The sequence below is a fragment of the Carcharhinus amblyrhynchos genome, chromosome 2, assembly GCF_965287045.1.
Source record: "Carcharhinus amblyrhynchos chromosome 2, sCarAmb.v2.hapA, whole genome shotgun sequence".
Taxonomy (NCBI): Eukaryota; Metazoa; Chordata; class Chondrichthyes; order Carcharhiniformes; family Carcharhinidae; genus Carcharhinus; species Carcharhinus amblyrhynchos.
In genome coordinates, this window is record NC_137325.1 from 1,814,213 (window position 1) to 1,842,144 (window position 27,932).

A 27,932-nucleotide genomic window follows, 5' to 3' on the forward strand; every position below is an offset into this window, starting at 1 on the left:
GTTGTCCAGCCTTTTCCTTATACCCCTTTACATTGTTTCTATTTACTCCCTGACCAAGCATAACCAGTTCATGTTTATTTTCCAATAGTCACATGCCCTGGTCAGTCCCCTATGCCATACTGAAGAAGACATTAGACTGGCCGACCCTATATATTGGACACTGACAAGGTGAGGCTATGGTGAGTGGAAATTTCACAGGGTTCAGAGGAGCTTCTACATTTTTCTTGACTCCACAAGAAAAGTCTAATTTTTTTTGGCTTCATCAGTGGTCAGGAGGTGTACAATCACACACTGAGCAATCCTGGCCAAAAATAGCATGATAGAAGTGAGTACTGTGAGTGATCAGCAATAGGCTGGTTGAAACTGTTCCAGCTTTGCTATGAATACCAATAAAATGCTAGGGTGAATGATCCCATTTTGAGGTCTCTTCCACCAGTTCATAGAGATGAAAATTGACCTTGTTGATTCCTACCTTGTTGTTACAAATTGACTCAACGACACAATCATTTCTCAGGGTCTGTGACACCAATTGACAAGGAAGTGGTCTGAGAATCTGGTTGGAGTTGAACTGATGCCAGCGTATATCATACTTGTGTGTCCCAGGAAAGTAACAGCGGCAGCACTTGTGATGTGAACTGGATATTCTCGTCTTTTGCATGGATACTTCTTCAACATCTCCAAAGGTTGGCTGAACATTCGATGACAGGAACCCCAATATGAATCAATAGAGGTTGCTTTATTTCACAGTTAGCTGAACACTGCATGGAAGGGTTTTTTTCACTCATTCATGAGATGTGATGTTGCTGGCTGGGCCAATCTTTATTGTCCATCTCTAATTGCCTTTGAGAATGCTGGCGTCTACCATCTTGAAACTCTGTGGTCCATTCCATAATCACACACACACAGAGCATTCCACGCTGATTTACATCTGTGAATCCCTCCTTAAACAAAATTACTTCAAATTGCTCCTCGCATATTCGAGGTAGCTTAATTTCACAAAAACATTCTGCAGCTTTGTCTTTCGAAATGTTACAGTGGGCATTGAAACATACCCAGTTTCAAAAACATTTATTACTGAGTCTGAGGGCCTGATTTTACCATTTTGATTCTGAGTGCTGAATCTGGGCACAATTGGGATCCGATTTGGAAACCAGTTCTCAGGCACCCCCGTAAGCACTCAGCCTAAAAAAGAATCGTAAGTCTGAATGGCGCAGGGGGCGGGGTTTAGCATGGCCGAAACGATCGGAGCCCTGAACTGCACACGCGCAGTTAGAAAACAATTTGAAAAATGTGCCTGTGTCACATCGCTTCCGAGCTGGAAAAAACCAATAAAACAGCCCGAGAGTGAAAAGCGAGAGTGATGGCCCCCACAGACATCACTGTCCCCCTTAGCCACTGACCCCCCCACCCCCGGCTAACCAGACCGATCACAACCCCCTGCCCTCTGCCCCTCCCACCAATTGCCCACAGGGTGGCAGTGGACCCCCCCGTGTCTCTCAACCTGAAATCCATCTGACCTGCCTCCCTCCCCTCTCCCCCACAGAGAATGATCTGGCCTCACTTAGTCCCCCCCTACCAGAGATCCATCTTACCCTCCACTCCCCCCACCCCCGCCCCGGACTCCCACCACAGAGAATGATCTTGTCTCACTCAACACATCCCCCCCGCACCCCCGTCCTGAGAATGATTTGGCCTCATTCCACCCCCCACTCAGAGAATCACCTGGCCTCACTCCCTCCCCCCCCCCCCCCCCCCCCCCCCCCATCTCCAGAGAATGATCTGGCCTCACTCCTCCTCCCTGCCCCCAGAGGTATATCTGACCCACCCCCCCCTCCCCTCACCACTGATCTGAGTCAGGGAGCCGTTGGAAGTTCTGAACTCACCTCTTCAGCAGCTGGAGTGCCCGATTCAGACTTTTATTCAGCAGGTTCACTGTGGCGCGATTCCGGATCATCGAACATGGCGGTAAAGGGGGAAATGCGGATTAAGTTGGGCGGGTAGTTCATTAATTCAATTTAAATACATGAACACACATTTAAATTGTTCTATGTGCCCGTTTCAGGCACAAATCAGATTGGGGCCATTCCCAAGCCTTGGTAAAATGGCTAACTGCGCAGACAGGAGCATGGATCGCGTTAATGGCCTCACACCTGACTTTAACATGTTTCCGCGACTGAAAACGAGCGCATCGCAATGGTAAAATCTCCATCTTAAATATTTCTCTGTTCCCTGTCAGAGAAAATAATCAATGGCTGGTGAGTTTAATTGGAATATGTATGCGAGGTTTCGCCATTGCTGTGTAAAGCTAATAAATGACGCCTTGCTTACAGGGAAACGATATCACAACCTACTCACTGACATCTTAACTGGAAATCGGTCAATACTTTTTCTGAATCTTGGCTGAAGCTGCCAAAGGGTTCAAATCCCTCAGGTTTATTTTCTGGCCTTCATCTGACTTGAGGAATCCCTGGAGAAGCAGCTGAAGTTCTGCTGAAATATCAAGAGATCCTGCATGGAGCGTCAACCCTGATGTATTTGAGAAAACACAGCACTGAAATTAAACCTTTCTTCTGGCAATTGACTTATAAAAATCTAAAGGGTAACATCAGAATTGATGCCACAGATTTCACTCGTGGAAGACATCGGGCTTTAACAAGGGCCTTTCCCAGGAGTGTTTGGAGCAGTATTCTGATTTTGCTGCTGTTACTATTTCTTTCCAGTGGTCTAAATTACCACAGCACAGAATCGGATATTGGTGAACGTTTGTAGCCAGAATCTTACCAAGTTCATGTCATCAGGATTTTCCCCTCGCTTCAGTCAACGGAGAATTGGTTACCTGCTAAATTCTCTGACCTTTCTGCTCTGGGAGTGTGGCATGATTGGCAAGTAAGATCTTGCCCAATATGTTGACTCATAAAGAGATATACAGATTTATGTGGTTGAACAATAACTGTTTATTAATAAGGCATAACTATATACTTATCCACAGAATACAGCCCAGTCTAGATGCTATCTTCATGCTGACTCCGACCAGACTCTATACCACACTCTGTTACTCCCGTGTAACTCTCTACATCGTAATGTGGCCAATACTCTTTCTTCACTCCCCCATTAACCTTTACAGGTCTGGAGACCCAATATACCAATTATTCTTTAGCCCTGTCCAATGGGTGTACCATATTGAATCATACTCCAGTGTATCATTTTCCTAAGCTGTGGAGATTAATGTCACTTGTGCTTCCTGAATAGCTCTCCTTACTGTAATTGGTAGAATCAGTTTAGTTTCAGTGTTGGAGACTTGCCTCAGCCACTCAGTTGTTCCACCATTGGAGACAGTCAGTGAGTTGTGAAAAAAATTCCTTCATTTCCAGTTTCCATGGGATCTTTCCTGCTTCCTCCTGATCTTTGTGAATCCAAGCAATATTATTTGAAATGAAGCTGGAATGTGCTTCAGAAATCCTGTATCACTAATTATCAGGGACACAATAAAGATCAATTTTGGAATTAGATTGCAATAATTTCTCCTTGTTGAAGAACTAATTAAACTCTGGATCCTTCAAACTCTATGGTCCAGGTTCTCGGATCTCACCTGCGGTTGGGATTCTCCAGCCCCGCTGCTGTGAGTTTTGGCTGAGTGCCGAATTCTCCATTCTCGATAGCAGCGGTAGTGGGGCGTGCGAGGCTGGAGAATTCTGGCCTAAATGTTCCTTTAAGTCATGATTTCAAATCGCAAAGGCAAGGGTAGTTAGGGATGGCCAATATATGCTGTTCTTGCAAGTGGTGCACACTTCCCAGTGAGCAATTTAACAACAGGTCTTAGTCAGCATGTTTTATGGTGAGGTGATTAATACAGGCCCCTTCCTCAGAGTGACACTCGCTATCAGATTGCGGCTGTCGACTGACCTACTCACGCTGGCATTCTGAAGCTCTGTCTTGCCCATCTTCCCTTGCTCAGGCTGGCTGAGACAGGAACTGTTCAGTATGCCTGCCGCAGCATCGGCACAGATAAACTGGGGTGCAGGGAGGTGGGGAGTGCCCACTTTTCACAGCAATAGCTGCTGTAAAGTGTAAGGGAGAAGTGGCTTACTGGAGGGGGGAGGAGGAAGTGGACGCTAGAGGACAGAGGGCGGACTGGGAGCCAGGGAGGTGCTGGGACAAGTTGGATTGGGACCAGAGGAGAGGAGAGGGGGTGGGAGGGGTGGGAGGGGTGCCCCCCAATCAGAGTTTGGGGGGAGGGTTGTCCAGATGGAAGGAGGGGAGTGTAGGGATTGACTAGGAACTGGGGGCTACTTTGGTATGTCCCCTGGGTCTGTCACAGGCGAGGCTGGGTGGTTGGTTACTGTGAAGTTAGAAGTGTTTTTTTTTGCTCCTAGCTTTCAGAGTAACTATCAGAACAATCCAAAATTCTAAATCGCTTTCCCAGCCCAGCACAATTGTCCAGAGGAAGTTAGCACTTCTGGGAAATTGCCAGGTAAACTCTTCAGTGGGAAATTCCTCGAGGGATTCCCCAGCACATCATTGGACTAACCCCCAAAACTCGATGCTGGGGAACCGGGATGCCATGGACTATAATGTCAGTCTTGTTGTATATTTCATTACTGAATACACCTGATATCACGACTCCTTTCAGTAGTAATTGGCATTCAGCCATCCACCCCGAGCCTTCTAATCGCAGAACCATCATATTGGTCAAAATACATTAGACTGAGGGTTTTCACAGAATGATTCGGTCATTTTTATCAATTCCTGTTTAAAGTAAGCCAGCTGAAAGAAACATCTTTCATCTTCTTGCACCAACTGGATCAATGATTGGACATTTTTACGACCAATTCTTTTTCCTGTTTCTAGTCAGTCTCCTGTGATGTTACACACAGTAAATCAGGCAATACATTTCCTCTCTTTGTCTCTCTCTCACCTGTTCTCGACCCTATTCCATGCCACTTGCTCTCTCAGAAAGCATTTGTTTGCTTTCAAAATTCAACCTGTTTCTTTTTAAGAAATAAAACTCAACTGAGCAATAAGGCACCTGTCTACCTCTCTCTCTCCCCCCGTCATTCCCTTTACTACATTACTGAAATTAGAATCTCTTTCTCACGGGTAAATGCAATTAGATTTAGCCTTTCCTGACAAGAAAAGTCAAACGGAGATAATTAATTACTTTGAAAATTCAACTGGTTTTTTTTAAAGTCTTGATAAACATTAAATGAAGAAACAGCAGACATCCTCACACTCCAACTCCCCATCCCCAGTATCTCTGTCCCCTCTCTCTCTCTCCTACCCTCAGCTTATCATGCCTTTTCCAGGATAAATAAAGAATGCAGCACAATAATTCCTGTTGTGCAACCACACTCAATCAAGTTGATTTTATTCAGAGATACAATAGATTCCTGAACATATATTTGAACATTAATAGTGATTATTGATCAATCCAGTAGCTTCAAGTTAAATAAAAACAGAAAAAAGTTGTGATACTCAGCAGGTCAGGCAGCATCTGGGGAAAGAGAATCAGAGCTAAAGGGGGAGGCATTCTCCACATTCTCCTCTTGCGGCGTGTCCATGGCGATGGAACTGGCCCACCATTGGCCGAAGGCAGGATCTTCTGATCTCTCCGCTATTAATGGACTTTCGAATTAATGTAACCCCTGTGCAAGTTTCCTGGTGGCAGGGGTTCGCCAGCGGTGGGACTGGAAGATCCCACAGGCTGGAAAATTCCAACCAACATTTCAGATTGATGACATTTCATCACTCCTGAAGAAAGATCAGTGACCTGAAAGAGAAAGAGATTTGACAAGTTCCATCCTGCACTTCCTATTGCTTTGTGATTGTACAGTATTTATGCTAGGATAGGGTAGTGAATCTGCTGAATTCTTTACCACAGATGGCTGTAGATGTTGGACCGTTAAGTAAGCTCAAGACTGAGATGAACAATTTTTTAATTAGTAAGGGAATCAAGAAGAATGGGGACAAGGCGGGAAAGTGGAGTTCAGGATTATCATTTCAGATTAATCATGATCTCATTGAATGATGGAGCAGCTCAATGGGCTGAATAGCCAGCTTCTGTTCCTTGGTCTGATGGAATGCTGGAGGTAAGACCTTTAGCATACAAACTGTACTTTGATGAGTGAATCAGTCAGGTGTGGAACATTGTTTCCCGGACTGATTTGATTATACCTCATCAAACCATTGATTGGACATGCAAGACTTGGACAAGACACAAACTATTTGTCAATCAAATTATGCCCTGTCCAAGATGCTCTATATATATTCTGTTCTCTGACTTGATTGACAGCTATGTCCTTGGGACATTTATGTTCTGATGAATGGAAAAAGCTGTCAGAGCAGTTTCTCCAATTTAATTAGATCCATAGAATCCCAGTTCTGTTCAGTGAGTCAGAGTGGCAAGGCTTGTACTAATGGAACAACTCATCAAAAGATTCACTTTAATGGACATTTCAAATTGTTTGATATTGCATTTGGGAAGTTTAATGTGCTAAAAACATTGGTTACTTTTGTTTATACTCTTGGAAGCTGTCACAATGTCTTTGACAAGATCCAAACAGGCAGATAAGATAGGATTTCCATTGGATCACACATCTGACAATTTAACACTCCCTAAGTTCCACATTAGGGATTCTATGATTCGCTCCACAGTGCAGAAGAAGGCCGTCCGGCCCACAGAATATCTTACCCAGGTCATCTCCCCGGCCCTAACCCTGTAGCCCCACACATTTATCATGGATCATCATTCTGACTTGCACATCTTTGGACTATGGGAGGAAACCAGTGCATTTGGCGGAAACCCATGCTAACATGAGGAGAATGTGAAAACTCCACACAGAGAGTCACCCAAGGCTGAAGTTGAACCTGGATCCCTGGAGCTGTGCAGCAACAGGGTTAACCACTGTGCCACCTTGCCAGAGTACATTATCTTTTTTAAATCCTGCGTGTGTTTGTGTTCATCAGTTCCCTCCTGCAGTCCAAACCCTCAGTAAGAAGCCTCACAACACCAGGTTAAAGTCTAAACCTACCCCAGTCCAACACTGGCCTCTTCACATCATAGTCCAAAGATGTGCCGGTCAGTTAGATTAGACATGGTAAATGTGCAGTGTTACAGAGTGGATCGGTGGGCCGGAGTAAGAAGCTCTTTTGGAGGGTCCATGCAGATTCAAAGGGCTGAATGGCCTCCATCTGCACTGTAAAAGTTCCATGGTGTGTGTGGAATATTTGGAGCAACAAGTAGGCATCGAGATGGTGATTATTGTGAAATAGAAATTGAGAATTTTTGAACTCCTACTCCTCATGGTTACACAAGAATATATTCTCAAATTCTTTTTTAGAGATATCCAGTGGCATCCCTGATTTGATTTGATTTATTATTGTCACATCTATTAACATACAGTATTGTTTCTCGTGCGTTATACAAAGCATACCGTTCTTAGAAAAAAACGAGAGGGTGCAGAATGCACTATTACAGTCATAGCTAGGATGGAGAAAGATCAAATTAGTATGAAGTAGGTCCATTCAAAAGTCTGATGGCTGTAGGGAAGAAGCTGTTCTTGAATCGGTTGGTATATGACCTCAGACTTTTGTAAACTTTTCCCAACAGAAGAATGTGGAAGGGAGAACGTCTGGAGTATGTGGAGTCCTTAATTATGCTGGCTGCTTTGTCAAGCTGCTTTGCTACACAGGAAGTGTAGACAGAGTCAATGGATGGGAGACTGGTTTATGTGATGTATTGGGCTAGATTCACGACCTTTTGCAGTTTCTTGTGGTCTTGGGCAGAGCAGAAGCCCGTACCAAGCTGTGATACAACCAGAAAGAATGCTTTCTATGGTGTTCTATAAAAGTTGGTGAGAGTCGTAGCTGATGTGCCAAATTTCCTTAGTCTTCTGAGAAACTAGAGGCATTAGTTGGCTTTCTTAACTATAGTGTCGGCATGGGGGAGCCAGGACAGGTTGTTCATAATCCGGACACCTAAAAACTTGAAGCTCTTGACCATTTATACTTCATCCCCACTGATGTAGACAGGAGCATGTTCTCCACTACACTTCCGGATATCGATGACAATCTCCTTTGATTTGTTGACATTGAGGGAGAGATTATTGTTGCCGCACCAGTTCACCAGATTCTCTATCTCTTTCCTGTACTCTGTCTCATCACTGTTTGTGATCTGAGCCACTATGGTGGTGTCATCAGCAAACTTGAAGATCGAGTTGGAGGGGAAGTTGGATCCTATCCAATCAGATCTCAAATCTACATTTGAATGATACGACAGAGGAAATGGGAAAAATAATAAAATCTAAGTAACGAAGGCAGTTTCATTCAACATTCCAATTTCAACAATGTTTTTAAATAAAGTTGAATTTTGAAAGCAAGCAAATTGTCTTTGAGGGAAACTGATTGGAAGGGAGGATCAGAGGGGAGGAGGGAAACTGACTGAATGTGAGAATTACATTGTCTCTTGAGTTTTTAGTGAGATGAGTGAGAGTGGGGAAGTGGATGGTGTAGCATCTGAGGGCAGAGGTTTCCAATTTTTTTAGCAAAGTGTCAACTGGGGTGGGAAATTCGGCAAGTTGCTCACTGTTGTCCTGGCCAGGGTATTTGGAGAGTTAATGTGGGTCTGGGGACACGGTCTGGCCCACATTATGATGTAGAGAGTCACATGGGGGTGAAGGAGTGTGAGGGGGGTGTGAGAGGGTGTGTGGGGGGTTTGAGAGGGTGTGGGGTATGTGTGAGGGTGATATGGAGGAGTGTAGGGGGTGTGAGGGGATGTTGGGGGAGGGTGGGGAGTGTGAAGGGAGGTGTGGGGGGAATGTGAGGGGGTCTGGGGGATGTGAGGGGTGTGGCAAGTGTGAGGGGGCATGGGGGGTGTATGAGAGATGTGACAGAATGTGGGGGCGTGGGAGGGTGTGGGGGTTGTGGGCTGGAGAGTTGATTTTGTTGAATGCATTAAAAAATATCTTTGCATGCTGCCTTCCTCGCAGTCCACCTCTGCACCTGGAATGTCCACCCTCACTCCAGCCTCACCCAGCCCAACCTCCATCTCAGAATGGAAATCTCAACTTCTGGAACACTTTCTCCCTTTGTGACTTTGTGGAGACAGAAATGTCCTAACTCTGTGTTCCCAATCCAGCAGTCCCACCCAGTCCCTCCCGATCCAGCCTGATCCAGCCCGATCCAGCAGTCCCACCCAGTCCCTCCCGATCCAGCCCGATCCAGCCCGATCCTGCAGTCTCACCCAGTCCCTCCTGATCCAGCCCGATCCAGCCCGATCCAGCAGTCCCACCCAGTCCTTCCCGATCCAGCCGGATCCAGCAGTCCCACCCAGTCCCTCCCGATCCAGCCCGATCCAGCCCGATCCTGCAGTCCCACCCAGTCCCTCCCGATCCAGCCCGATCCAGCAGTCCCACCCAGTCCTCCCCGATCCAGCCCGATCCTGCAGTCCCACCCAGTCCCTCCCAATCCAGCCCGATCCAGCCGCCCCACCCAGTTCCTCCTGATGCTTGATCTGCTGAGTTTCTGCTTTATTTCCAACTGAAACGCCCATTGGTCAAAACAGATGTGATGCAATCATCTTTAACATGGAGGCTGGATCGAGATGAAATTGCATCCAACTCACATCAGATTTGATCGAATCAGAAATGGCCAGGGCTGATTGACTTAGTCATCAAAACAATGAAAATAGGTACAGGAGCAGGCCATTCTACCCTTTGAGTCTGCACCACCATTCAATAGGATCACGGCAGTTACATTGTGGAGCAAAATTGCAAAATAGAAGGAGTTCAATGCATTGAGTAGATTAATTTCAGTATTCCACTCCCACTTTCTCCCTTTTGCCACATCCAGCTCCCTCTTGAACATATCTAACGAACTCCCACATCAGCTTTCTGTGGGAGAGAATTCACAACTCTCCAAGTGAAGAAGTTCTTCCTAATCTCAGTCCTGAATGGTTTACTCCTTATTCTTAGACTGTGACTCCCAGTTCTGTACTTCCCCAATATAGGGAACATTCTTCCAGTCCCATCAGGATTTTATATGTTTCTATGAGATCCCCTCTCATTCTTCTAAATTCCAGTGAGTACAAGCCCAGTCGATCCAGTCTATCTTCATATGTCATTCCTGCCGTTCTGGGAATCAGTCTGATGAACATTCAATAGCAAGAATGTCCTTCCTCAGACAAGGAGACCAAAACTGCACACAATACTCGAGGTGCGGCCTCACCAAGGCCCTGCATAACTGAAGCAAGATGTCCCTACTACTCTACTCAATTCCTCTTGCTATGAAGGCCATTAGCTTTCCTCACCATCTGCTGTACCCGCATGCCAACCCTTAGCGACTGTTCCACCATGACAACCAGATCACGTTGCACATCCCCTTTTCCTTAACTGCCAGCATTCAGATAATAATCTTCCTTTCTGTTTTTTTCATCAAAGTGGATAATCTCACATTTATCCACGTTATTTTGTATTTGCCAGGTCTTTGCCTGTCCAAGTCACCCTGCAGCCTCCTCCTCACCTTGCGGAAGGATATTTTGGCCTTGGAGGGAGTGCAGAGGAGGTTCACTAGGCTGATACCGGAGATGAGGGGGTTGGACTGTGAAGAGAGACTAAATAGACTGGGTCTGTACTCGTTGGAGTTTAGAAGGATGAGGGGGGATCTTATAGAGTTGTATAAGATAATGAAGGGGATGGATAGGGTCGAGGTAAAGAGATTCTTCCTGCTTAGAAAGGATAGCAGGACTAGAGGGCACAGCCTCAAGATAAGGGGGGGACAGTTTAGATCAGAGTTGAGGAGGAAATTCTTCACTCAAAGGGTGGTGAATCTCTGGAATTCTCTGCCCGTTGAAGTGGTGGAGGCTGCCTCGCTAAATATATTTAAGTCATGGGTAGATAGATTTTTGATAGACAAAGGAACTAAGGGTTATGGGGAGAAAGCAGGAAAGTGGGACTGATCCACTTCAGATCGGCCATGATCTTACTGAATGGCGGGGCAGGCTCGAAGAGCTAGATGGCCTACTCCTGCTCCTATTTCTTATGTTCTTAAGTTATGTTCTCACAGCACTCACTGCCATCCAGCTTAGTGTCACCTGCAAATTTGGAGATATTGCATTCAATTCCTTTGTCAAATCATTAGTCAAAATTCTCTTGGACCATTGACCAAATGTCTGGAAATTATTCTGCTAACAAGTGGAGATGGTCATATATTTTTGTTACCCGCTCCATTAGATAACTGGATAAGAATCTTCACAAATTCATTTTGTTTGTATCTGCAGGGTAGAAAAGATAATATCCAACATTCATCTATCGTTCCTATGTCTTTGCTTCAAATCACACTACAAGTTGATACAAAGGGTTATTAAGTTGTGACTACAGATTTTTGATTTTAAATTTCTTTTGTTGTTGTTTTAAATGAGTTTCTGGCGGTAGATATTCAGCATAGTTTCCCCTAAGGCACCAGGAATCAGGTAAACAGTTACAGCTGTCTATCAGTAACAGAGAGGTTAATGCACCAGTTGATAAAATGAAAGGGAATTTCAAATGCTGCACTGACAAAATTGACTGATATAAAGAATGAACTGAATTGCTCACATCTTAATCATAACATATTCACGTGTACATTGTGGAGCGAAATTGCAAAATAGAAGGAGTTCAATGCATTGAGTAGATTACTTCACTATCTATTTTCTTGACTTATCTCAGTAATCCAACAGTCGGACACAATTCAGAATGTGCCATCTTCCAGAACAAATATCTTGAGCAATCAGAGATGGATTAGTTCCAGTTTTGTTTTCTTAGGTCATTGTATTAGAAACTTTTATTTTGTCAATGGCCAGTAATATGTGTCACCTCCAGCTGTGCAGAATTAATGAAGTAGCATTTTCCGATTTGGAGGCTAGCTGTTCTGCGTAGCAAAAACTCGTTTAACTCTTCAAATGTCCAATGAAATTTAAAAGCAATAGCAGCCATCTCTGGTTTGAAATGTAATGTGCTCACTCAAAGGGTGTTAGCTGACTTGCAGCACGATTGTCTGGGGTAACTCTGGCATCTGGTCAGAGACAAGTCTGGATCCCAATCCAGCAAGATGCCCTCCTTCAGGAAGAACTGAGGAAGATGTGATGCAGAGGGAGGTCCAATTGTAATTGGGGTAGGGGGAGGGGAGGTGATGGCATTGTGGCTGGCATGTCTGGGTGCTATTCTGGGGTTACCAAAGAATTATTGCCAACAGTTTAAAGGATGAAATCAATGGGAATTAATGTCTGTGAACCGCAGCTCCAGGTAATGATGTGGGGAGGAGGTGAACTCAGAGGAACCCATTATCCAGAAAGGGTTCATCAACCTGCACATTTTGAGACAATAGCCCCTCGAATCTAGAGTGTGGCAGGATGCCATGCTGATATTCAGGGGTTGTGGTGGCTAAGTGTCCAGGTTATGTACCAAGGCCGTAATCACTTAACCCTGTTATTTAACTTGGGACTCTGATCAAGCTGACTGCCTGGTTAGAGTAAAAGCTGGAGGTTTAACCAGTGCAATAGGTTTATTCCCAGCTGCTTTTGTTCATATTCTTCGAAACATGTAGAAATACAGGATTGGAAGAACTCTTGCTGTATGTCATCAAGAGATTTGAGGAGTGAGCAGCTGCGTTTAACTTTCCATGTCACAACCCAGCAGAAAATACTGGAAAAATTCAGCAGGTCAGTCAGCAGCTGTGGAGAGAGAGAGAAAACAGAGCTAACACGTCAAGCCCATATGTCACTTCTTCAGAACTGAAGTGCTCTCTGCTTTCTCTCCACAGATGCTGCCAGATCTGCTGACATTTTCCAGCATTTTCTGTTTTTGTTTCCGATTCCAGTGTCTGCTGTATCTTCCTTTTATTCAAGTTTTCTTTTGTTTGGAGACTTCTTTCCGTGTATAATGCATATTACATGAAGGCAACTTGTTGTTGACTTCTGTGCTTCAATATTCCTCCTCAGTATCTGGCTTGGTGGAACTACTTCCACTTAACTCTGCTTCTCCAGCTGTTGTTTGAACACAAAAGACATGTCTGACCTTCCAGGGTATTCATTCCAATGCAGCACTGAGGGAGTACTGCAACATCACTCCAGTGCAGCACTGAGGGGGTACTGCAACATCACTCCAATGCAGCACTGAGGGAGTACTGCAACATCACTCCAATGCAGCACTGAGGGAGTACTGCAACATCACTCCAGTGCAGCACTGAGGGAGTACTGCAACATCACTCCAATGCAGCACTGAGGGAGTACTGCAACATCACTCCAATGCAGCACTGAGGGAGTACTGCAACATCACTCCAGTGCAGCACTGAGGGAGTACTGCAACATCACTCCAATGCAGCACTGAGGGAGTACTGCAACATCACTCCAATGCAGCACTGAGGGATTACTGCAACATCACTCCAGTGCCGCACTGAGGGAGTACTGCAACATCACTCCAATGCAGCACTGAGGGAGTACTGCAACATCACTCCAGTGCAGCACTGAGGGAGTACTGCAACATCACTCCAGTGCAGCACTGAGGGAGTACTGCAACATCATTCTGGTGCAGCACTGAGGGAGTACTGCAACATCACTCCAGTGCAGCACTGAGGGAGTACTGCAACATCACTCCAATGCAGCACTGAGGGAGTACTGCAACATCACTCCAATGCAGCACTGAGGGAGTACTGCAACATCACTCCAGTGCAGCACTGAGGGAGTACTGCAACATCATTCTGGTGCAGCACTGAGGGAGTACTGCAACATCACTCCAGTGCAGCACTGAGGGAGTACTGCAACATCACTCCAATGCATCACCGAGGGAGTACTGCAACATCACTCCAATGCAGCACAGAGGGAGTACTGCAACATCACTCCAGTGCAGCACTGAGGGAGTACTGCAACATCATTCTGGTGCAGCACTGAGGGAGTACTGCAACATCACTCCAGTGCAGCACTGAGGGAGTACTGCAACATCACTCCAGTGCAGCACTGAGGGAGTACTGCAACATCACTCCAGTGAAGCACTGAGGGAGTACTGCAACATCACTCCAATGCAGCACTGAGGGAGAGGACAGTCCAAGGATGTGTTGGTTCGGTGGACTAACTGTGGTAAATGTGTGGGAGTGAACCGAGTTAGGATATTCTTTCAGAGGGTTGGTGTACACTCGATGGGCTGAATGGCCTCCTTATGCACTGTGGGTGATCTATCGTATTCTAGGTTCACTTTGGCTTACCTCCCACACAGCGCCCCCAAAACTCTGCACACCTCCAATCTGCCACTTTGTTAGCAGCCAATTCTTCAGCTGTTCCAATTCCTGTCTCTGGAATATCCTCCATGAAACTCTCCACATTTCCCTCTCCCCTTGAATCCCTTCTCCTCTTTAACAAAGTAGTGACCCCTCTTAACCTTTCACAATTTAACATCCATTTTTTGTCTGATTAAAGCTCTGTGAGCTGCTTTGGGGCATTTTTCAACATTAGAAGTGTGAGATGGTGTTGTTATTGATGGGGCTAATTTCCAACAAATTTCTTACTCGTGAATTACACCAACTTACACCTACAGTGAAAAAAAAAATTCAGATCAGTTTGATTTTTGTATCTGGAATTTTTTGATGAAGCTGAGATTAGATTTCAGTGTCATCAATGTAATGGTGTTTAATTTCAGTGTGACAGCCAAACCACCCGCTGACAGGTGGATCCCCATCTGGAACTTGATTTTAATGTTAGCATCATACTCAAGGTGGTTACAGTTTATGACATTCACACAACAGCAGAAAGTTTAAAGTTTATTTATTAGTCACAAATAAGACTTTTATAAACACTGCAATGAAGTTACTGTGAAATTCCTCTAGTCACCACATTCTGGCACCTGTTCAGGTCAATGCAGCTAATCAGCATGTCTTTCAGATTGCGGGAGCAAACTGGAGCATTCAGAGGAAACCCACGCAGACACGGGGAGAATGTGCAAACTCCACACAGACAGTGACCCAAGCCGGGAATCGAACCTGGATCCCTGGCGCTGTGAGGCAGCAGTGCTAACCATAATGCCATTGTGCCAAGTAAAAACCAACATGAAACTTTACTATTTCCTTAAACATCTCACTAGCAAATCCTCAGCAGTGAACAATGATTGCCATTAGCCACATTATTATTACATTTTCTGAACAATAAGGTCTTAAAGAACATGTTACCAGAGGCTCCATGTGACAGCTGAAAGCTAATTGAAATGTATATAGCCTGACTTTCTAATAGTCCAGTATCAGCTTTCTTTTAACTTTGTTGTCTGGATTTGTGTCACTGCCAACTTGATCGAAATCGTTCTCCTAAATGTAAGAAAACTCATTGTTTGTAATTATCTTTTCTCTCAGTGAGTTTAATCTGATGGTCTGTAAAAATCTGCACACTCGAGGTTGAAACGTCTGTGAAGATTCCATATGGATGATTGATAACGTTTACCACTAAATGTCAAGTAGGCTAATTATCATTCTGAAGAAGTAAAAACAGAAAATGTTAGAAATACTCAGCATGTCAGACAGCATTTAGAGTTACAGAGTTCTACGTTTTCCCTAGAGGCAAGTGGTGTGAGTCAGAAAACATCCCAGCTTCCTGCGGTCACTTTCCCACGGAATCTCTACAGTGTAGGAAGAGACCGTCTGGCCCATTGGGTCTGTACTAACTCTCCAAAAGAGCATCTTACCCAAGCCCTCCCCTTCCCTATCCCCAAAACCCAGGGCATTTCCCCTGGCTAATTCATCTAACCTACATATCTTGGGACATTAAAGGGCAATTTATCATGACCAGTCTACCTACCCTGCACAACTTTGAACTGTGGGAGGAAATCGGAACACCCAGAAGAAACCCACACAGACACGGGGAGAACATGCGGACTCCACACAGTCATTCGATGCCAGAATCAAACCCGGGTCACTGGCGCTGTGAGGCAGCAGTGCTAACCACTGTGCCACAGTGCCACGCCATTTCAAAAATCAAATGGATATGTACTGGACACCCAATTCACCACTGAAGTTGTTAAAATTACTCTATTGAATGCAGTAAGGTAGAAATTCGGATTTATTATTCAGGGACAAGTGCCTACAAATGTGGGAATTTCAACCTGGGAACATGATTGTTTTGATAACTCGCGCTGGTTTGGTCTGAGGTGATTGTGGTAACTGTCCCTTTAAGGGGGTCACCTGACCTGACGGACTGATTGGGGCTGAGAATGGGTAATCACCCCAAGGGGTGGAGTCCTCTCTTGGCCAGAAGACAGTCTGAAGACAAGTCGGGACAGGGGCAGCCGGGGGATGATGGGGGGAAGGCGGGGGAGCAGTGCCTTCTGGTCTCTGTGCAGCTTTTCCTTATTAATAAGTAGCCTAGTTTTCCTGACAAAGTCTGTGAGTGTGCACCATTACATGTCCCGAGTTCTTCTGTTTATCAGCTTTCATATAGCATTGTCAATCAGCCTTTCTATCAGAGTGCCTTTGCAATCAATACAACCAAGTCAATTTCCTCAAAACACTGGCTCTGATTTAATGTGATGACGACTAGGGGAATTTCACAGTGACTTCATTGTTGTATTAATGTAACCCTAACCCTAACCCTAACACCCAGATAACTAAGATTGGCAGGATGGATAGCCAATCACATCCAGTGAAGGCAGCATGCCATCTAGTGGGAGGCCGTGACAGTCTTTAAAAGGGAGCTCAGTAAGGAGATTGGCGTATGAAGTCTGAGACTTCATTGAAGGGAACGGGTTTTAAAGAACGAGACTTCAGCGAGGTATGAAGAGAATGACTTCAGCAAGGAGATTGAGGCATTAAGGGCGAGACTGCAGTGAAGAGACTGAGGCATATTAGCTTCCCTAATTACTTACTGTACCTGCCTTTTGTTATTCATGCACTGGGACACCCAGATCCTTCTGTATATCACAGCTCTACAATTTCACCTTTAAATAATAAGCTTATTTTTTGTTCTTCCTGCCAAAATGGACAATTTCCCATTTGCCAACATTTGCTGCATTTTTGCCCACTTAATGTATCTATGTCCCTTGTGCCCACTTCACAATCCCTTCCCTATCTATCTTTGTGTTATCGGAAATTTAGCGACCATATTGTTGTGATGGCCATCGAGGATGGTCAATAGATCTCCCTGTGGACCTCCTAGATCACGGCCTCCCTGTTAGACAAGTGGAGGCTTGGCCAATAGGGAAGGAGCAGTGGGGAGGTTTAAAACCAGCTGGCTAACCCTTATTCACATTGTAAATGAAGGGTGATGATGGAAGACTGGTGTCGGTGAGATTATTACACACACGTTCAGTCCCTTTGTCTGAGTCATTTGTGTAAGTTGTGAATGTTTGAGGCTCCAGCACTGATTCCTGTGGCACAGCATTCATTATTCTGTCAACCAGAAAAATACTCTTTTATGCTAATTCTGTTTCTTGTTCAATCTGATTTGCCTTTCACAACACCATGTTGACTCTGCCTCATTACCTTGATTTTTTCCATCTTCAATAATGGCCTCTAATATTTGCCACAAAACATGCCGGGGGCTGGCTGGAAAATCTCCCTTCAATGTCTAGCATTTAGAGAATCAGTTTACAATATACAGCAGATTTACATCCCTTAAGGCCCAAAAAGCCAGCAAGAAAAGTGATCTCATCATGGATGGCAAGAAAAGTTAAAGATTCCATCAATTCAAAGGAAGAAACATGTGAAATTGCTAAAAAGGGTAATAAACCTGAGGATTGGGAGCATTTTAAAATTCAGCAAAGGAGAATCAAGACATTGATAAAGAAACAGAAAGTAGAATATGTAGGTCAACTAGCGAGGATTATAAAAACAGGAGGAAGGGGGAGATCTGCAGTCGGGGGTGATCGTGGGGGCAAAAGAAATTGTACATGGGGGTGACCTGGGAGGGGAAGGGGGTACTCTGCAAATGGGGGTAATTGGTCGGGGGAAGGGAACCCCTGGGGGGGCGGGGGGGGGGGAGGGTGATCGGCAACAGGGGGATCTCTCCAGAAGGGGAATTGATGGGAGCGTGGCAATGTCTGTGGGAGAGATGGGGAGGTAGAGCGACATAGGAGGCAAATGATAGGAGTGCCCTGAAACCCATAGGGGGTGTGTGTGTGTGCACGTGTGCACGTGTGTGTGTGTGCACATGTGTGTGTGCACATGTGTGTGTATGTGTGTGTGTGTTTTTATGTGTGTGTGTGTTTTTATGTGTGTGCGTGTTTATGTGTGTGCGTGTGTGTGTGCACGTGTTGGGGGGGGCAGAGGGGGGAGGAGATCTCCCAGTACACTGCCCCTCCTGCTGGTGACAATCACATCCTGGTACTTTTTTTGCACAAAGTACGATCGGATTACATTTTCAAACACTCCCCTAAAAACAGGTCTTAAACGCTCTCATTTTCTTGTTCATTCAACTCTGAGAATTTTTCTTGTCATCTGATCGTGCTCACCACATCTGTCTTTGTGGAGGAAGATACAAAAAAGCCTCCCTGCAATACTGATGAGATGGGGGATGAGCGAGATTGATGACTTGAAAGAAATTAATATTAGCAAAAAAATAGTGCTGGAGAAATTATGAGATTGAAATTTGATAAATTGCCTGGTCTGGATGATTTATATCGCAGAGTATTGAAAGAGTTGGCTGTGGAGATAATGGATGCGTTGGTGATCACTTTCCAAATCCGATGTGTCCTGGAGCCTGTGATTTGGAAGGTAACAAATGTCACTCCACTGTTTATGAAAGTAGGGAAAGAGGGAACAGGGAACTACAGACCTGTGAGCCTGGTGTCAGAAGTTGGGGAAATGCTGGAATCTATTAAAATGGATGTGATAATTGGACATTTAGAAAAAAAGGGATATGGAGATAGCACAGGAAGAGGTGAAAGGTCAGCCATGAGTGTGTCGAGGGACTGAGTGCCTTATTCCTGCTCCAATGAATACATCACTTAGTTAGAGGGAGGTTGTATTTATTAAGCAAAGTAGCAGTGGAAATACGACAGAATTTTATCGGTTTCAGGATGACTCGAAATGGAGAGAAACTGGATCCTTAGTTTCCTTGTTGCCTGTCTAGGTGCATCGCTATCTATTGTAATGACAAAAGGAACACCCTGTTCCTTAAAACTGGGAAGTGTAATCCCAGGAAAATGTGGCTGAAGGTGGCAATTGGCATATTATCCAGACAGTGTAACTAAATTGCCAGAAAGGATTCACCAAACCATTTAAAGTGCGTTCAATCTCCTCCTTCACCTAAGACACGCAGTCTCTCTGTTCTCCTCCACTAATTGCCACTCTTCAGCAAGGGTATATTGTATTGCCTGACCGTCTCTCCTGCCTCCCCCTTTCATTCCCACACTCATGGCATCTTGTTCACATCTGCTCTCAATATTTTAACCACTTCCTTCATTACAACTATTCAATTCACAAGCAAAACATTTACAATGTACGCATGACCCTGACAATCTCATGACATGACTTCATCTCATGACTTCGGAGTTGAGGAGGAACTTCTTCACTCAAAGGGTGGTGAATCTCTGGAATTCTCTGCCCGTTGAAGTGGTGGAGGCTGCCTCGCTAAATATATTTAAGTCACAGGTAGATAAGTTTTTGACAGACAAGGGAATTAAGGGTTATGGGGAGAAAGCGGGAAAGTGGAACTGATCCACTTCAGATCAGCCATGATCTTATTGAATGGTGGGGCAGGCTCGAAGGGCTAGATGGCCAACTCCTGCTCCTATTTCTTACGTTCTTATGTTCTTACATTGCCTTTCTTCCCCGTCTCACCTAATGCACCTCATCCAAAACCATCTTGGTTGCCCACTCAACTCTTTCCTGCCATGTTGGGTGGCACGGTGGCACAGTGGTTAGCACTGCTGTCTCACAGCGCCAAGGATCCAGCTTCGATTCCTGGCTGAGGTGATTGTCTGTGTGGAATTTGCACATTCTCTCTGTGCCTGCGTAGGTTCCTTCCGAGTGCTCCAGTTTCCTCCTACAGTCCAAAGATGTGGATTGTGAATTGGCTGTGCTAAATTACCCCTTAAAATATTGAGAGCATCAGGGGGATTAGCAGGGTAAATACATAGGATTACAGGGAAAGGGCATGGATGGGATTGTGGTCAGTGCAGACTTGATGAGCCAAATGGTCTCCTTTTGCACTGTAGGATTTTATGATTCTATGATTATATGTTGGCAGTAAATAACACATTGCAATAGGGAGAGGAGTGGAAAACTGCAGTGGTTTGTGATCAGATTTCAGCACAGTATGAAAGGCTGGAGATTAATCTTCCAGGAAAGTAATCTTTGACCTTTTGTGAGCAGAAACCCCTCACTGTCATCTGTGAAGTTATTTTTCTTTTTGAGTCATTGGCTCCTTCTCCTCCAGCTCCATTCCTTCTTCTACCTTCTTCCCCACCCTCCACCTCTATCCAGCAGCTAAAGCAGTCACAGAAAAAGCTTGAAGCTGTTTTGTTTATTTGGCTGATCTAACCCCTCACTCACCCCTTTATCACAGTAGTGGAGGGACTTAAATTCAGAGTTAATCTGCCCGTTGATTCCTTCCAGGGAAGTTAGAGTATCCAGAGCTTGTGTTAACAATATTCAGTTCTGTTGCTATGGTCTTGCAGGATCTGGCATTAAAATTAGAGAAAGTATTTGACAATTCTGTAGCTCTTCAGGTTGTTTTATCATTCCTCTTTCATCATTGGATCAAATGCATTTTGTGGTTTGGTTGTGAATCCATTGCCCTGAATTTTGGATTATTCCAAGTTTGGACCTTACTTGTTTTGTGTAGTAAATGCATTAAAAGCTTTGATTTCACCTTCAAGGGGGAGCCAATCTTCACCTGTTCTTTCCAATAGTTAGGGTCATGGAATCTCATTTTGAGTCTTTCAACCAGTGCAGTTAACATCTCTGCTTACGCTGTGGTACATTCAACTGTAATCCCAAGTACAGCAACCTCTGATACTTGGCAACAATTCAAATATTCATCAATGCATCTTCCTGAATTGACAAAATCCTGATTTTCTCTGAAGTTATGTTCTGACCAGAAAAAGGTGCATGAAGAATTTGATGAGTCACAGAGCTAACTTTTGGGAACTGGCTATATATAAAAAAAATCTTAAGAAGCTTCACCTATTTGTCAAAAAATAATGAAATAATGATGGTGACTTAGATTAGTAAAAGAATAAAAGGACTGGCATTTCTATAGCATCCTGTAGGATCGGAAGATATTCCAAAGTGCCAAATAGCCAATTAAATGCTTTTGAGATGTAATCCTATAGGAGGCGGTGATGTAGTAATATTGTCCCTAGTAATCCAGGGAACAAGGGTAATGCCCTGGAAATCCAGGTTCAAATCCCACCATGACAATAATATCTGGAATTAAGAATCTAATAATAACCATGAAATCATTCTTGATTGTTGTAAAAGCCCTGGTTCACTGATGTCCTTTAGGGAAAGACGCCTGCCATCCTTACCCGGTCTGGCCAACATGTAACTCTAGAATTACAGCAATGTGGTTGATTCACAAATACCCTCTGAAATGATGTCATTGCCCTAGAACTCAGTTCAAGAGAAAAAAGGCAGATAATGAGAGAAACTTCCCTAAATATCGTATATTTACCAGAGTGGGTCAAAATCCCATGAGCCTGAATTTTGCACTTGTCTAGCACATGATCGCTGGGCCCTGTGACAATGTTCGCTTCCTTCCGCAAGCGTCGGAACAACACAATTTCACACTGGCCAGGAAGAAACATGCCTTATCATTGGTGCCATGCTGCCAGTATAACAATAGAGCTGTCAATGAAAGAATGGAAAATTTATCACGTGACAGCCTCAGCACCTGATGGGCAAGGCAGGTAGAACATAGAACATAGAACATTCCGGCGCAGTACAGGCCCTTCGGCCCTCGATGTTGCGCCGACCAGTGGAACCAATCTAATGACCCTCTAACCTAAACTATTTCAATGTTATCCATATGCCTATCCACTGACCATTTGAACACCCTCAAAGTTGGCGAGTCCACAACTGCTGCAGGCTGGGCATTCCACGTCCTTATTACCAACGCTGGTGGGCACTCAGTCCCATGACCCTTACATACCAGTTTGTACATTACCTAGCACGAAGTACACATGCTGCAGGATGGCGGGTGGAGGTGCCTCCCACCAGATTTTCTTCACAGTGAGTGGTATGAGTGTCAGGACGGGTGTGTTCTTGCCTGAGCAACATATAATTCTGGCCACGTGTTTTAAAAATGAACTTCATTGCTGGCATGGAATGAAGAGTGGCTGGCTAACACAACACAGGAAGTCAACATAAATGCAACATTTTCTGCTTGGCCATATGTGATAAATGGTGTGCCACAGGGATCAATGCGGGGGCTCAACTGTTTTCAATTGATATAAATGACTTAGATAAGGGGGCTGAAGGGATGGTTGTGAAATTTTCTCATAGCACAAAGATAGGTAGGAAAGTGAGCTGTGAAGAGATTTAAGGAAGCTACAAAAATCTGACAAATAGAGTATAATGTAGTCAAATTCAGAAAGTTCAGTCTGGCAGGAAGAATGAAAAAGCAGCTTGTTATTTAAAGGTGAGAGATTGTAGAACTCTGAGGTGCAGAGGGATCTGGGTGTCTTCACAAATCACAAAAGGCTGAGATACAGGTACAGCAAGCAATTAGGAAAATGGATAGAATATTATGGTTTATTGTGAGGAGAATTGATTACAAGAGTCAGGAGGTTATGCTTCAGTTGTACAGGGCATTGGTGAGACCACATCTGGAGTATTGTGTACAGCGTGGGGCTTCTTATTTAAATGAACAAAGAAAATTACAGCACAGGAACAGGCCCTTCGGCCCTCCAAGCCAACCATGCTGTCTGACTTAACTAAAGCCCCCTATGCTTCCGGGGACCATATCCCTCCATTCCCATCCTATTCATGTACTTGTCAAGATGCCCCTTAAAAGTCACTACTGTATCCACTTCCACTGCCTCCCCCGGCAACGAGTTCTAGGCTCCCACCACCCTCTGTGTAAAAAATCTGCCTCGTACATCTCCTTTAAACCTTGCCCCTCGCACCTTAAACCCATGCCCCCAAGTAATTGACTTTTCCACCCCGGGATAAAGCTTCTGACTATCCATTCTGTCCATGCCTCTCATAATCTTGTAGGCTTCTATCAGGTCACTCCTCAACATTTGTCGCTCCAGTGAGAATAAACAAAGTTTCTCCAACCTCTCATCGTAACTAATGCCCTCCATACCAGGGCAACATCCTGGTAAATCTTTTCTGTATCCTCTCCAAAGCCTCCACATCCTTCTGGTAGTGTGGTGAACAGAATTGAACACTATATTCCAAATCCAGACTAACTAAAGTTCTATAAAGCACCAACATGACTTGCCAATTTTTAAACTCAATGCCCCGATCAATGAAGGCAAGCATGCTGTATGCCTTCTTGACTACCTTCTCCACCTGCGTTGCCACTTTCAGTGACTTGTGTACATGTACACCCAGATCCCTTTGCCTATGAATACTACTAAAGGTTCTACCATTTACTGTATATTTCCTATCTGTATTAGACCTTCCAAAATGCATTACCTCACATTTGTCCAGATTAAACTCCATCTGCCATCTCTCCACCCAAGTCTCCAACTGATCTATATCCTGCTGTATCCTCTGATGGTCCTCATCGCTATCCGCAAATCCACCAACCTTTGTGTTGTCTGCAAACTTACTAATCAATCCAGTTCCACTTTCCTCCAACTCATTTATATATATTACAAACAGCAAAGGTCCCAGAGCTGATCCCTGAGGAACACCACTTGACACAGCCCTCCATTCAGAAACGCACCCTTCCACTGCTACCCTCTGTCTTCTTTGACCGAGCCAGTTTTGTATCCACCTTGCCAGCCCACCTCTGATCCCATGCAACTTCACCTTCTGCACCAGTCTGCCATGAGGGACCTTGTCAAAGGCCTTACTGAGTCCGTGTAGACAACGTCCACTGCCCTACCCTCATCAACCATCTTTGTCACTTCTTTGAAAAACACAATCAAGTTCGTGAGACATGACCTCCCCTTCACAAAACCATGTTGCCTCTCACTAACATGTCCACTTATTTCCAAATGGGAATAAGCCCTGTCTCGAAGAATCCGCTCCAATAATTTTCCTACAAGCTCACCGGCCTGTAATTACCTGGATTATTCTTGCTACCCTTCTGAAACAAAGGGCTATTGGCTATTCTCCAATCCTCTGGGACCTCCCCTGTAGCCAGTGAGAATACGAAGATTTCTCTCAAGGCCCCAGCAATTTCCTCCCTTGTCTCTCTCAGTATTCTGGGGTATATCCCATCAGGCCCTGGGGACTTGTCTACCTTGACGTTTCTCAAGAACCCCAATACCTCCTCCTTTTTGATCCCAACATGACTCAAACTGTCTACACATCCTTTCCCAGACCTCATCATCCACCAAGTCCTTCACTTTGGTGAATACTGATGAAAAATATTCATTTAATACCTTACCCATTCCCTCTGGCTCCACACATAGACTTCCTCCCTTTTTCTTGAGTGGGCTAACCTTCTCCCTGTCTACTCTCTTCCTCTTTATATATGTGTAAAAAACCTTGGGAAATAGTTAATTGCATTATAGCGGTTCAGGGAAGGTTTACTAGGCTAATACCAGGAATGGGCAGTGTGTATTGTGGGGAAATGTTGGAGAGGCTAATTTCATAACCAAACGAGGTTAGAAGAGTAAGAGGCAATTTGATCAAAACCTTTAAGATCCTGAGGGTTATTGACAGGGTGGATGGAGAGAGGATGATTCCTATTGTCCGAGAGTCTAGAACTCGGAGTCACTGTTGAAAAATAAGAGGTCACTCATTTAAGACAGAGATGAGATTACTTTTCTTTCCGAGGGTGGTGACTCTCTGGAATTTTCTTCCTCACAAGGCAGTGGAAGCAAATTTTTGAATAGTTTTAAGGCAGAGCGAGAGTGATTCTTGATCAACAAGGGGGTGAAAGATTATCAGGGTTGGCAGGAATGTGGGCTTGAGGTTACGATCAGATCAGCCATGGCCTTGCTGAATGGTGGACAGGCTAGAGGGGCCAAGTGGCCTATTCCAATTGTATCCTTGATGGGAGCTTTCTCTTCAGCGCGCTTGTTTAGAAACTCAGCACATTCCTCTGTGCTTAGAGGTTCTGCATTCTGCCTTCTAATTGGGTACTTTAGCTGTCTTTCACTGTTTTTCTCTCTGATTGGGTGGTTGCTTTAATCCGATAACCTGCACTGCTGATGGTAAGAAGACACAAGAATTTTCCAGAATTCTTGACCACATTTGGAATGTTGTGTTCAGTTCTGGTCACCTCACTATAAGAAGGATGTGGAAGCATTGGAGAGAGTGCAGAGGAGATTTACCAGGATGCTGCCTGGTTTGGAGGGTAGGTCTCATGAGGAAAGGTTGAGGGAGCTGGACCTTTTCTCTTTGGAGCTGAGGAGGATGTGAGACAACTTAATAGAGGTTTATAAGATGATGAGAGGGATTGATAGAGTGGACGTGCAGAGACTATTTCCTCGGGTGGATGCAGCTGTTACTAGGGGGCATAACTACAAGGTTCATGATGGGAGATATAGGAGGGATGTCCGAGGTAGATTCTTCACTCAGAGAGTGGTTGGGGTGTGGATTGGACTGCCTGCTGGGAAAGTGGAGTCGGACACTTTAGGAACTAGGAAGCGGTTATTGGATAGGCACATGGAGCACACCAGAATGATAGGGAGTGGGATAGTTTGATCTTGGGTTTGGACATAGTTCAGCACAACATTGAGGGTTGTGCTGTAATGTTCTATGTTTGAGTAGGTTTAGAATTTTACAGGTTCTTTGGCTTCAATGGATTGGATATTCAAGTCATGTTTCACAAACACTGCTTTGGATTTTTGCTTCATTTTCAAGAATTGTTTCATCACGAATTGCTGTTTCCAAAATGCATTACCTCAGTTGATGAGACACGTATTTCAGCTGCTAACTTGGATGGAAGGCCTTTTGGCCATTGATATCATCACCACCACAACACTCAGTTTAACTTTCTGATCCACAGCTTAAGTGTGCGATTTTACAGCCGCACTTGCCCCAAGACCAGAAACTTCATCCCCCTCCCCCCACAAGGTCAACGGACCTTTGCATGGTCCATGTCCCTCCTGCTACAATTCCTGTGGGATGGGAAAATTCCACCCGAAATCTCTTCTCTTCCTTGGATTTAATATAGTGACCAGAAAATTCTGGCCATTCATGGCAGTGGGATCTTCCGCAAGCCTATCCAAGCTTCCCGACGGAGCGGGCTGGGATCAATGGGAAACCCCATTGACAACAGCAGGACCAGAAGATCCTGTCCTTGGCCAATAACAGGCCAGCCCTGCCACCACGAGTCGGCAAAAAATCCTGCCCAATGTCTCAACCTACGTAACAATTTCCACTTTTAAAACTTCATTCACAGGATGAAAGACTTGCTGGCAAGGTCAGCATTTATTATCCATCCACAATTGTCCAATTAAATGTTCTGGTCATGTGCTGCAGTCCATCTGCAGGTTGGTACAAACTGAGTGGCTTCAATCAGTTTAGAGGCACATTTAAGGGTCACCTACATTGCTGTGGGGTTTGAGTCCCATACAAGCCAGACCAGGTATGGACGGCCAATGTCCTCTCTGCATGCTCAATAATGAACTAGATGAGTTTGTACAGCAATCTGGTAGGTTCATTTCAACATTGCTGATGCTCACTTTTAATTGCAGATTTAATTAATTAAATGAATAGAAATTAAATTCATCGGATGCCATGCTGGGATTAGTCTAGGCTGCTGGTTTACCGGTCCAATAATGTAAGCACTATGTTATTGTGACTAATAGATAAGTGTAATTGATTGTACATTTATGTAACAGAACGATAAAGTCAATTATCAACCAGCAAAGAAAGGGGTAGTTAAATATACATAAAACAATCTCCTTAATAAAAAAACAATTTGGAGCCTTGATCAACATAATATTAAGAGCTCTTAACAGCACAAGCTATCTTGAAATGGAGCAGTGCTTATAAGTTGTGTACAATTCAATTTCCTAACATTATTACAACAATTCCATTCCCGGGAGTTTAAACTTTCCTCGTCGTGTGACATGTTCATAAGGATTTCATGATGTGTTATTTTACTTCTGTCTTATCCCATTATGAAATAGGTAAGTGGTTATGTTAAAATAGCACACTAAATATTGCATGACCAAAAATAGTCAGTTCACCGGCAGATCACAGAATCTTTACAGTGCAGAAGGAGGTCATTTGACCAATCAAGTCTGCACTGGCTGCAATCATTTTCAAGCCCTATCCCCATAACACCCCCGCATTTACCCTACTAATCCCCCGACACTACAGGATAATTTAGTTTAACCAATTCAGCTAACCCACAGAGCACCCAGAGGAAGCCCACACAGACACGAGGAAAATGTGCAAACTCCACACAGACGATGAGCCAAGGCCGGAATTGAACTCAGATCCCTGGCACTGTCAGACAGCAGTGCTATTCACTGTGTCGCACTGAAGTGAAACACACAGCCGTCATTCGGTAAACCTGAATTGTCAATATTGGCTGGGCAAGACATTTCTAACCATTTGCCAACATTACATGCCACTGCCGCGAAGGAGGCTCAGAATGTCGGAGACTGATACACTATAATATGTCACTTCCCCAAGCAAGGGAAGGTCCGAATACTATGCTGAAATCTTCATTCCGCCCGCCACTCCTTACGTTGACTGAAATCTCCAGAGAAACAGCAGGTAGTAGTAAAACAGTGCTTTGTACCTTTAAGCATTTTAGGGGGTTTCACTGATGTGCCTGAGATATCCAACAGAAAATCCAGGGACTCGTTTCCACCCAGGCTCGCTTGTCAAAGTCTTGACTGACA